Source organism: Ambystoma mexicanum, chromosome 2q, assembly GCF_040938575.1.
Source record: "Ambystoma mexicanum isolate Mex_15411 chromosome 2q, UKY_AmexF1_1, whole genome shotgun sequence".
NCBI classification, from domain to species: Eukaryota; Metazoa; Chordata; class Amphibia; order Caudata; family Ambystomatidae; genus Ambystoma; species Ambystoma mexicanum.
In genome coordinates this window covers 700,356,643-700,369,635 of record NC_090924.1, presented here as the reverse complement: position 1 = coordinate 700,369,635, position 12,993 = coordinate 700,356,643, and the positions used below count along the sequence as shown (strand labels likewise).

General features: G+C 46.7%; 1 protein-coding gene across 4 annotated transcripts in view; it reads right to left on the bottom strand.

The window, feature by feature from the left end:
- The window catches only part of GALNT11 (polypeptide N-acetylgalactosaminyltransferase 11), a 982,259-nt gene that overhangs the window by 943,743 nt on the left and 25,523 nt on the right, over positions 1-12,993 (bottom strand). For 2 of the 4 annotated variants that reach the window (XM_069647912.1, XM_069647914.1), the window contains exon 1: positions 10,981-11,085. The exons of the other annotated variants lie outside the window; for them this stretch is intronic. The gene's annotated coding sequence lies outside the window, so the exon portion shown is untranslated. Of the gene's footprint in view, positions 1-10,980; positions 11,086-12,993 lie in introns of those variants that run through there. 4 annotated transcript variants of the gene reach the window in all.

Here is a 12,993-nt window from a genome sequence, read left to right as displayed (position 1 = left end):
GCAGTCATGATGGCCAAGACCTGGTGTAGGCAGCGTGACTGCGTGGCCTGTGACACCCCCCCCCCACTATAGCAGTTGTCCGCTGAAATGATCCAGAGGCCAAGAAGTGCAGTACATTGAGGACCTTATGCAGGGGGCTGAGTGCTTGGGAGCACAGGGTGGGTGATGTGAGGTCATCATCCCCACTCACTGACCAGGTCGAGTATTATGTGAGGTGGAAACCTGTACCTCCCATACACCTGGTCATCAGGCATCCCAAAAAGGCTGGTTCTGGGTGTAGAAATTCTGGGCCTGACTATCCTCCTCCTCCTCCTGTGGTATCCCACGACCACTGCTGCTAGGAACGATATATTCATCCTGGCGTCTGTGCTCGTTTGTTGTTTGCGCGCACTTTTATGCTGCGCGGGTCCACGTATGCCTGCTTCCTGCTGGCGTACGCGTTTCCTGATTAGCGCGTCTTTTTTGGAGCATGCGTTAGCCCCGTTCGATTCCATGAATACGTGTTTTGAACGTGCGTGTGGGCGTTCCGCGCACTTGCCTCCTGTACTTCCCGCGATACGCTCATATTTTCACGAGTTGTTCCCCATTCCGCGTGTCACACCCCCTGTTCCTCCTGCTTTTGTTGTGTGCGCCGCGCTATGTGCGATTTCGCTGTGCGCGTAGCGCACGCTGTTTGGAGAAGTGTGCGCCAGCGTGCGCCACACAGAATTTTGGCGCACATCCTGGGATTTACACGCACACGGACTTCCATGAATCGCTGTGCGCGGGTTTCGCTGCGATTTTCGCACTGGCACTGTGAATTGCACGCTTGCGCTGAAAATTTCAGCGCACATTAATTCCATGAATCGGCCTCTTTGTTACAGCGATGCTACAGTTACTTTGCACTAACAACATCCTATCCACACTATGGTTACAAGTAAAACTGAAAAACTCCAGAAATTCGCCAGCTGTGGTAAGCTAAGTAACCATAACTCGCACCACCACTGTGCACTGCTAAGACGAACACCCATAACATGAAAGATGACATCACAAATGTCATTGATGACATCAGCCTTTCCATGACCCGTGAAACAGACACACTGTCACTAAACAGAGCACTGTAACGGAAACTGTCAAGTGTTCGCCTACGGGTCATAGAGTTGGAGAAAACATCTCACTGCAGGTGTCACAGTTTGTAGTGAGTATGCAAAATGGCAAAGGTGGTGCAGCTTCGGCACTCAGATAATAGTGCATGTAAAGAGAGAAAACAGCAGATTCCTCAGGGCGTAAAGAATATCAGCGGTGGTTTTGATATATTTTATTTGTATCACGCTCGTACACAAGTGTTTAGAAAAGTAGTGTAGCCGCATGGGTCTCGCAAAATAATTATCTTCCTGCTCCACGTAATGAAGCTGCATTTCTCATTGTAAGCATTCTTGTATTTCAGAATGTATTAATCTCTGTAAATGCTAGTCCAACGGCTAATGCCGTACCATGAATTGTCCTTACTGCATGTGACGAGAACTGAAATCGAAGCACAAAGGACCAGTGAGTAGGGTACTGCCCTTCCAACAATGCAGTAGGGTAATTTCATGTACAGCATTCTGCACATCTGCTGCGGCCAACAACAGGACACTCCAGTAGGGCAGTATATCTTTACAACACCTTTGCAGACCATATGCTGCGCTACGGACCCTTACCGAGCAAAGGGCATTGTAATGTGCATGTACTGAGACGCGCTACTGTACAGAGGGGAGGGACTTGGAAGTGCTTGGGAAGGGTCGGTCCAGGAGCATGACAATGACTGCCGCCTATTTAAGTGGGGGCCACCCAACATTTACCTCTCTGTGCACGTCCCCAATGTTATCCCAGTAGGTGCTGCTCCTTCCGTACCGGCCCTTGCCTTCCGTTCCTTCTGTGTCGTGTGTTAGAAGACCAAAATAAATAGAAATCAACTAGAAAAGGAGAAAAGTTAAGTAAAGAAAACTCCTTCCAGAGTTCACCAACGGAATTGCCAATGGACGGATGCAGGGTGCTGCGCACCGTATACGCTCCACAGAATGTGCGCTAAATAAAGGGAGGCGTGGCACTGTGGAAAGCACTGTAGTGGAATAGGGTAGAAAGGGCTTGCTGTAAAAAGAGGTGTTTTTACATATTGCAGTGCGTTTTGAAGAGTTTAAGTGCGCAAGACATAGTACAAAAATTCTACAAGTACTTCCAAGAAGGGCAGCAAGGCATTTTGGATAGTGCGTGCAGAAATCAGAAGGGCAGGAATAGTAAGAGAAATGTTACTTCTGGGAAAACTCTTTGTGCTGTGAAACGGCATATTCCCAATTTGTGAAGTAAGACATTGGCACATGTCGTAAAAAGGCAGAAATAGACTTCTGCACAATGTACTGCGCTTAATGCATTGCCAGAGCAAATGAAAAATAACGCAGCCACATCTGTCTCTGCGTAATGCGATGAACAATTATGCAGGAGATCGGAAACAGACCCATGACCTGAGCAAGTGCCTCCTTCATCGCAAACAGCACTGAAAGGCCTGTAACATGTTGTGTAATTTTCCCTTCACAATTAAGAACAGTAATGTGGACATCATTGTGCGTTACCAAAGTCTCACAATGATAAACCAAAATCAGTCACTTCATTGTAGGTACTCCATAGCAGTACAAATCCACATGATACAATGCAAAATTATCAACCACTGCACAGTGTTTTCCGTTCACTTTCAATGTATTCAGAACTCCCCTAAAAAGCGTACGCTGTGGCTCCTGAAACACATAGCCATAACCGCACCTTCTGCATTTCAACAAATACACCACATACCACAGTCTGTGCATACAAACCACGCCCAGAAACCTTATTGAGCAATCCTGTAGCCTCAACAAGCCCATTTCTATGGGCGCCATCTGTAAAAGGGGCGTATGTGACACATGCAACCCTGCAAGTCTCGCGATGCTCGCGGACTTGTTGTGCTGTGCGCGGGAGTGAGGGAATATATTGCAATCAGGGTAGGGGACTTCGTTAGTAGAGGTGGCTCTGAAAAGCTAATTTTTTTTTTTGTAAAGGTGCTTCCATAGAAACAATTTTTTGCCAGTTTTTATAAGTCTTTTTGTGTTTTGTAGTTGAGCTCACATTCTTCCAATACGGTCTTTAGTGCAGCCTGTAGATTGGAAAACAAAATATCATTGCCACTGGTCGACAAAGACATGCCATTTGCCTTGAAAAGGTGTAGATACGAGAACCAATGTTGTTATTCTCACAGGAAAACATCCCAGCAGCACTCAAGAAGTCACACATGCTTCTGTTGATCAGACCCGTTCTGACCTCTGGCTGGCGACAACATTCATTGGAATAGTGCCATACTATTCTTGGTGGTATACATGAGAAAAGCACCTTGGCAGTGGGAAAAATGTTACTTCACTGCTTTCATCAACTTCTTCAGTTGACGGTACACACGTGAACAAGGCATGGAACCCAAAAACAAGGCTCTGTAGTGCATGACTACAACATGTACAGTTGTGGAAGTGGCCATGCGTCGACATTCTGCAAGCATACCGCCGAAACAGCACGCATCGACACTGCACCACAAAGCCTCCACTCCCTCCAAATCTAAATTGCCACAAAGGCCTTTTTGGAGGGCATATAGGAACAGATCTACCACAAAGGCATCACCCACTACGAAAACTGTGCATCTTTCCATGTCTGCCAGCCGCAACTACACAAAGTAATGGAAACGATTGCCGCTCTTTCCTGTGACGCACACCCTGACCACCTGATTGGACAATCCCCACAGTCCCACTTCCATTGGCCAGCATGGTGAGAAGCGCAAAATGTGGCACATGTGCTTCCCCAAGTAGCACGAGGGCCAAGCTCCAGTGAAGGAGACGTCCATCTTCCTATTGCCGCCTTTTCTGTGACGCACACCCTGAGCACCTGGTTAGACAATCCCCACAGTTCCATTTCCATGGCCGCCATTCCTCAAAATCCCTGGATGTGGCTTTCGTGCTGCGTGTGGGCGTGGGAGAATAACTTGCAACCAGAGTATGGGGGAGTTCATTGTAAGAAGCGGCTCTGAAAATGCTTCCTTTTTTTGTTTTTTATTTGATTTTGCGTTTTCTTGTGCAGTAAACTTTTCATTGCATCTTGTAGACGGGCAAACAAAACAGCATTACCAATGGGCGACAACGAAATGCCATTTGCTTGGGAAAACTCTGCATTAGCACAACTAATGAGGTCATTGTTGCAGAAGAACATCCCAGCAGCGGACAAAAAAGTATACATGCTTCTGTTGATGAGACACCATCCTGCCTCTGGCTCGGAACATCCAGGAGCATTGTCCCATAATCTTCTTGGTGTTATGGATGAGAAAAGTACCTTGGCAGTGGGTAAGAAGCCTGTTCACTGCATTTAGCAACCTCTTCAACGGAACAAACCTAAACAAAACACGTAACCCATATGCATGTCGCCGTAGTGGATGATGATACCATCGGCAGTAGCAAAAGTGGCCAGGTCTTTGCAAAGTGCATGCAGGTCGCCGAAACTGCGCTTGTAGACAGCGTTCCACAATGTGTCCACTGATCCCAAACCGAAATTGCCATCAAAGTGTCTTTCCAGGGCATACTTGTGCAGATCTATCACAAAAGTATTACCCAACATCAAGACAATGCATTTTGCCATGTCAGGCAGCCTCACTACGCAGAGTAATGAACAACAGTATGACCACCCCTTCCTGTGTCCCACACCCAGAGTGCCTGGAAGTACAACTGGACGTTTGTGTGAAAGAATCCCAGATTCACTGCTTAACCAAAGTGTGTGATCCTTGGCAAATACTGTAATCTCACTGTGCATTGCCTGCGAAAAGGTAGTTTGCAAAGACTGACATCTTTTGTAAATCAGAATAATACATGTGTAAAAACAAGTCAAAAGCAGTCTGATTGATGAGCGTCTATGAAAGATGGTTGCATTAGGCCAGGGGTCTGCAACCTTAGGCTCTCCAGATATTTTGAATGACAACTTCCATGATTCTCTCAACGTTGTATGCTGGTTAGGACTGTTGGGAGTAGTACAAAAAATCTGGAGTGCCAAAGGTTGCAAACCCCTGCATTAGACTAACAGAATCAAATTTAAAGTAAATCATTATACTGAGATTTTGGTTGGAATCATTGAGATTTTTCAGCAAAGCATGGCCCTACGGCAAGGCTCACAAAAAAAATACGACTTGCAAAGAGTTAAGCAGTATCCAAGAAAACATGACCGAACTGCGAGTGCGTGGGGGAGACAAATGGAGAATGAGACACAAAGAACGAAACACACAGAAAGTGAGACAAATAGAGAACAAGAGCCTTGGCTGGGCTCTGACGTGAGACCTATTTTAGGACACTAACAGGCTGTGCCCCGTCCCATTTAAAATCTGGATATGAGAATACCTTGACTTCCATTTCAAACACTGCATAATGCCACCACCAGCACACTACTAATGGTCCCCATGAAATTTCTTCTGGACAATATGGGAAGCTCTCGTCCCTTAGATAGATTCTGGCCAAAACACTGAAAACTATACATTCATCTCAACAATCACTAAACTGAACCCATTTGTACAGCTTTTAATATGATGTGGCAATTACTTAGTGCATTGAATACTGACTTTCACGGGTCTTAGAAGAAAGAAAATGCCCATTGTGAAGCACCAGACCAGTTGTATTGTTGTCCTTTGCATATGTCATACCGTATGCACATATAGCTAACACCATTTATCTGCCCTTTGCATGTCATTTAGGTCTGCCTGACAAATGGACATGCACTGAATGTATCTTTGACATATCTGACACATATTATTTTAATGTGCATGTATAGCAGAGCCTCCAACTGTAAACAGTTGCCCTTGGGGTTGACAGACAGATTTAGAAAAGCCCCTGTTCCACCTTTAGCACTGCGCCACATAGAATAGGACTATGTCCCATTAATAAATTGGTCCAGATGTCACAAATTGTTACTGACATAGCAATCAACACCATTTCTGAACACGCTTCACTACAGCTATTAAAATGCCCCTACACTAGTCATCTCTATACTGGTCTAAAAGGATGACTTTAGAGACCATCCTGGAGTCATCTGACGATCATCGAACTGCACTAGAAGTCATTCCCACATCATCAGAGGTCATTGCGCCGTTATCAGCAAATGTCTCAGAATAGAGGGTGAGGATTTGGGGGGTGAGCTTAGGATTGCTTCATGATTATGCTAACATCCCTATTTTAGAAAACTCTTTGTTCCTGAAGATTTTAGGAGGACTTGCTGATCACTTCAAGAGATTGCATGTTTGTCCCTGATGATTTGGGGATGATTCTGGGATGACCTGCTAATTACTTCAAAAGCATTGCCAAGAAACATGTTTGTTCTTGATGATTTGGGGATGACTTATTGATTACTTCAGAGCATCAGAGTTTGTAGGATGATTTGCGGAATAATGCCAACTGTCATTCAGCTCTTGCTTTGCACTTGAGCTGAATGATTCCCAATGTGACCCTTGCCACAATCCCAAGTAAAGCTTGAGACTATGTTGGGCAAAGGTGGAGCCAGAGATCTAAACATAGAATGCACACCCTATGTGAGAATCATTTACTTTCCCCGTCAAAAGCAGGCACCCAGCACCCTATCAATCCCCAATGTGGCAAGGGTAAGGCTTTAGACAATGTTGGGCCAAAGTAGAAGCCAGAAGTCTAAACATAGCATGCACCCCCTGGGTGAGAATCCTTTGCCATCCCAGTCAAATGCAGGAACCCAGCACGCTCACAATCAATAAATTTCCATGCTGACTGCACCAATATATGCCGGCATTTACATATATTCACATAGTAGTCACGTTTGCATTGCACATAATGCCAGTAACGATACTATAAGAAAACAGGCCCATCGTGGCTCTGCCACAAACTTCGCCTTTAAAAATGTCTTGTCACAACAAGACAATATGTCCAAATTGGCTGCACAATGCAGGCAACTCAAGATGAGTAATAACGCTCATCATATTTGCTTTATCCTTGATGCCCAGTGAAAAAACCATGCCACAGTAAGAAATGGCTCGAATGGCTGCCCTAAATGCCAGTCTACACACATAACAACACTTATCATGCTTGCTTGGTCATAGAATCCTAGTAAAACAAAAAAAATAAAAAAGACACGCCACCGCAAAGAATGGGTAGACTGGGTGCCCCAAAAAGCCAGTGCAGCCACATAAAAGCACATCTCATCTTTTCTAACAAAAAAAAACAACAGCATTTTGTACTGGCATGTATGATGGATACAATTTTAAAAAGTGCACCGTTACTGTGCTGCTTCACCAGCCAAAATTAACTCTCTGGCCCAGCACAAACAAACATTCTTTGATTCAACATTCACTGGCTTATTCATGCACAGCATTCACTCACCCATTGCATGAGAGGATCAGAAGTGACAGTCCCATACATTTTATACCCCCCTGTGTTAGGGAGAATTCTCAGTTATGGCTAATTTCCCTCACCTAGTGAGTCCCTCAGCAGCATTGCTGGATTTCAGGTGTTTCTTTTTTCCACCTGGTAAGAGTGTGAGCCCGTTTCCCACTCTTACATGTGTTTTGCCATGAGTATTTATACTGTTTGTGTGATCTTGGGCTCTGGAGCACACCACTCCATGAGCCCCACTTTGTGTGTGTGTGTGTTACACAGCACCTTCAGTGCAGTGACACAGGGTTGCCTTTTAGACTTTCCACTGACTCCATTTTTCTGGGGCTGGCTACTGTCCCCCAGAAACATGTAAAGTTGCCATTAACTGTATATAATCCCTTTAAAACTACAAACCCAGTACACCACATCTTACATGGAGTACTGGAAAGGGTTAATTCCTACCCCTTTTTGTCTGTGCATCTCTGAGCTCTGTTTTCCTCTTTTAACATTTGGACTTGGCTGGTGGCAGTGGTCTCTACCCTAACTTTTCTACCACGATTATACTATATAATCGTGGCACTGTTCCAGGCTATTGTATTAGCCTCGAACATAAACCCGCTTGCCCAAATACTTTTTATTTCGGCTCCGGTCGGGTTTCATCGCCATTTCTTTTAGTTAAAGTCCTTCTTGTGTTTTACTTTGCGTGACAAACCAAGTTTGCCTTCTTTGTTCACCGTCTTTTGGCTGGCTTCTACGAAGAAGCCCTCCTTTGGAGCCTGGGTGTCTAGGTGCGCTGAATGTGAGGGAGGGTATAGGGAGGGTGTAGTCACCCCCTGCACAGGGTCTCCTTGGAGACCCAAGTTGCACTTTGTATTGATTGGCTGAGGTGGTTGTCCGGGCCGGACAACCCCCCCTGCTGAGTGATTGACAGCCAGGCTGTGTGAATGGGGGATTTTCGCATAAAAGGCAGGACTCTTGGGCTCGAAGTCAGAGTCGCCACTGGAACTGCAAGCGGAGAAGAAGACGTCTGCTGCACCCCCGAGTCCCGGTGAAGCCCTGCTGCAGTCCTGAGCTATCTACCCTTCAACGACCAGAGAAGACCCTGTCCGGAGTCTTCCCTTGAGCCTGGTGGGGTCAACCAGCTCATCTTCAATAGCCAGAGGATCCTCTTCGTGGTCGACATAGCTGCACACTGCTGGAGTGGTCCAGATAGCCATCTGAAGAGCCTCTCCTGTTTTAAAGGAGCGCACCTTTTATTCACCGTCGCTGCTGCTGGCCTCATCCCTGGGTAGTGCAGATCACTCCAGATGTCCTCCTCCTTGTCTCCACGGCTGAAGTTCCAGGAACCATGAGTCTGCAGGAAACTACCAGAACAACTGCCATGGCACCAGCATTCTTCAACGAATAAGGTACTGTGTCCGGCTTGGAGGAATTTGGGTGAACCCTTCTTCCTCACCAAAGGCTTGTCCTTTTCTTCCTTCCCTCTTATAACTTTTGCCTCCTCTTCTGACAATATCTAAGTACTCCTGGCAATCTTGAATCGTGAACTGTTCTAACCGTGTGATCCTCGGCAACAGGAACCCTGTTCCACTTGACACTGGTGCAGGCCTATTGACTTTCATCTTCATGTTATAAGGTGCTCTCTGATTCTCTCTGCCTTGACAAAAGTATTGCCTATGATTTTTATCCCCAACTCTCTTGTGTTAATTCATGTGCTAAGTGTTTTTGACTACGGTTACATTTCTTCCCGCAGGTATGCTTATCTTTAGTAAGACCGAACTGTCATTACTGTCAAAAAGTGATTGCATATGTACTCCCGGTAACGTCTTTGTTTCATAACACCGGTCTGTCAAAACCTAAGGTCCTTACCTTGAATTGTTCTGCACCAAGGGAATTGGTTGTGTGTGGTGTATTTGAAGTGTGGTTTTATTTTACTAGAAGTGAAGTCTTGTGACCAGATGGTTTAAAAATAAATGTACTTATATTTTTTAACCAGAAACCTTGAGTCAGTGTTTGCTTGAGACACAGTAATTGTGGTCCTTTGTGTAATCTCTACTAATGCTCATTTGCTCTTGAGAGAAGTCTGGCTGCTCAGTCACTGCTACCACTCTTTCTGTGTAGCGCAGGCTTGCACCAAAGGTGAACTTGTATTACCACTTGTAGTGGTCCCTAAGGGCACTGCATAGGATTCTGCCTAACACCCTGCACCTGTTCCAAATAGGCACAGGGAAATGTTTCCCCCCCCCCCTATGCTTTGAAAAGTGCACCTCTTTTGAAAATTGGGATTTACTTGAAAATGCCCAGAGCTCCCTTTCCACCCTCTGCTTTGGCTTTGCGCAGTTGTGCATTTGGTGGCATAAGAGCACCTCAATGTGCACAACTATGATGCACGCATTTAAATGTCCTTTGTGTACGGTTCACCACCTTTTTGATGCAACTGAAGTGAATGAGCATCCCATCAGTTGCACCAAACACGTTTGAAAATCGTGGCACGATGGTTTCCCTCCACTGATCACTTCTATACACTGTATGTTCATTTCAGAGAGTGTGGTTCGAGGTGTCAGAGGGGAATTAGGAATGGGAAAGGGCACAGGGGAAATAGAGGGTGCATGTGGTCTTTACTTCGTCTGCATTCATTAACCCCAGTATTGCTCATGAGCAGGTATTGTGTTAAATACCATTAGCTCCAGTGCCACCAGAGCAGATACTGTAACCTAAACAGTTAGCCCCAGAGTACATACTGTGCATGCCATCATTGTCGCAGAGCAAGTGTTGTGTCTGTAGTTATAAGCCCAAACTCCAGGGCAGGTATTCTGTCATATTTAACGGATTAGCAGGTACTGAATCAAACGTCATTAGTTCCAGGTCCGGTACTGCGTCTGTAAATATTTGCCCCAGGGCAGGTATAAGCAGGTACGTACTGTATCGGAAATCAATGGCTCCAGCAGGTATTGGGTCTACACTCATTCGCTCCAGCCAGAGGATGTGTAGCGCCAGAGACGGTAGTGTCTGCTTATATTGATCGGGTGTTTTTTCTGTGTCTGCAGCCATTAGATCTAGAACAGACACGCCTGCAGATATCCACAGAAGGGCCATTGACCCAGAGAAAGTACCAGATCTGTGAATCATAACTTTCAGCGTAGACACTGGAACTGAAGACAGTAGCACGTCTGCATCATTAGCCGGCGCAGATATTATTATAGATATATATGTAGTCACTCGGCAGAGCACGGTCTGTGTAGGAGCTGCACAGCAGTTACTGCGTCTGAGAGCATTCCAGAGCCTGAACTGTACCGCAAATGAGCTTCGGGGCAGCTACTGTCTACCAACAACAACGAGCTGTCAAAAACAGATGTTTAGAAAGTCACGTACTTACATTTTTTAATTTCAACATGTAAAGAGTGCAATACAACGAATTAAAGCTTCAGCTGCAACCTCTTACTTCAACGTGAATTTCCAGAGGTTGCAAAAGGGCCCCCATCTTATCAATATAACAAAGGTGTGAGAATGAACTGAGTTAACGGACGCTAAAAACATTGCATAAAAAATTCATTACAAGAGCTGGATCATATGCACTCACCTGATGCTGGCTGGAAACTGAAAAGGAGCATTTGGTAAAGGGAGGTCTTATGTTGCTTTCATTATCAATTGAAACAAACATTTAAAGTCCCCATGAGAGCCGATATCATTGTGTGTTGTCTAAAAGTTTGCCGACTTTCTGAAATGCCTTTAATGATTTCTGACATTTGGACGTTTGCACGTAGGACTTCTGCGTGCTTACGTGTTTCAATGATGAACAGTGACACGGCCCTCTGAATGGTCCTTGTTTCGGTTAGTTGAGGCCGTCGGCGGGTCTCCGAACGGGCATTTCGTATTAGCGGAACGGCGCGGAGGGAAGTTACGCATGGTGTCCAAGCACTCTGTGAGTCTGGAGCTTTAGGAACAGTCGATATACGTGGACGACGGTGCTGGGGTCGCTCCTCGTTCGTTGCCAGGCAACTGTGGCAGAATCTCCTGGGGCCGACCTGGAAAACGATGCCAGACTACTCGCGGATGGATTGAAAGGTGTTTGTGGCGTAGGAGCCACAGTAGGGATCTTGCAGGGTTTGTATGTGTGTTTTCGGAGGAACGGTCGGACGTGCATGAGGTTGGAGGTTGGGGGTCGCAGCTGCAGGGTTGCCAAGGTGTTTTTCGGTGCATGAGTGTTAGATGTCTTTGCCCGCCACCATGGGTGTGAAGGGGAATGTATTGGAGAAGGCTGCTGTGGGCAGCGCCGCGGGTGGGTGTGACTGAAGACGTTAGGCCTGGGAAGGGTGATGCTCAGAGCAGCGAGGGTAAACTTGGTACTGCAGTGGTTGGTGGTGGGGTGCCTGACAAACGGGACTCCGATTAAAAAAAAAAACCTGTAGTCCTATCTCTTTGTCGCTGGCCTCTTGCGCGGTGTGTTCCAGGCACTCTCCTCTCATTGGAGAAGAGCAAACAGGGAGGGCAAGGCGGAGGAAATGGAGTGGAAAGCTTTGCAGGAAGAGTCTTGTATCCCCGTGTTGTGGCCTCTAGGGACGACAGGACGCCTGGGGTGATTCTAACTGGCTTTATTGCTTAACAAAACAGGTGACTGCAATTGTCCATGTGCGGGGCAGGGGCAGGTACTCGGTCTCAGGCTGGGCCTTCCAGTTACTTCACTGGAGGCAGGGTGTGCACTTGGACTGCACCCTGTAAACTTCCAGGGCCCCCACGAGGCCTCCTGTGGCATTGGATTTATGCCCTGGAAGTTGGGTTGCACAGGCTTGTAGGGCCTCAGTTACCTTGGCTCCTCATCAGGAGCAGCGCTCTCCAGATCGACTTGTCTGGCGCTCTGCCAGCCTTCACTGGTGCCAATGTCCTCTCGCGGAGCGCGGGTCCGGGAGAGCTTGTTATGCTGAGATCTCGCGAGACCGCGCTCCCGCGATCACGTGACATCTCCACATACCTCCTTTGCTGGGAAAAAGATGGATGGTCATTCCATGACAAAGTCTGAAAACTTGCTGGGTTTCCTTTTCTCTCTCTGTGGTCTGCCTTGGTCTAGAAGCGGGGCAGGGTTATGGGAGTACTCTTGGGGAGGTGCAGGTGATTCAGGTTCTCCTTGTTTTGCCCTTCGCTGTAACTCCGAGTGGGGTTGGGGAGTTGCTGCTTGGGAACTCGCTGCCGTAGGGTGACTCTGAGGCATCTCTTTCTGACTGGCGAGGGTTTTCGGATGGCTCTTGTAGGTCTTGCTTTCCTCCGGTTTCCCAGTGTGGCTGTTCAATGGATTCTTTCCTGCAGTACATGGCCACCCTTTCTAGATTCCATTTCCTTCCGTCGCTAGTGCAGATGTGGTTTGGCCCTTTGGCAACGACTTCTATGGGACTGCTGTATCTGGAGCCTGTCACAGTGTCCTTGTGGAGAAGCTGTATCTTGACCAGGTCGCCTCTGTTAACTGCTGTGTGGCGAGCAGCCCGCTGCGTGTCTTGAGCCTTCATGGCTTCTTTGCTCCGCTGCATGCGAAAGACTACATCTTCCATGTACACATCTAAGTCAGCCCTCACTTAATGGAGCCACGGTGGTACCAGTGTGG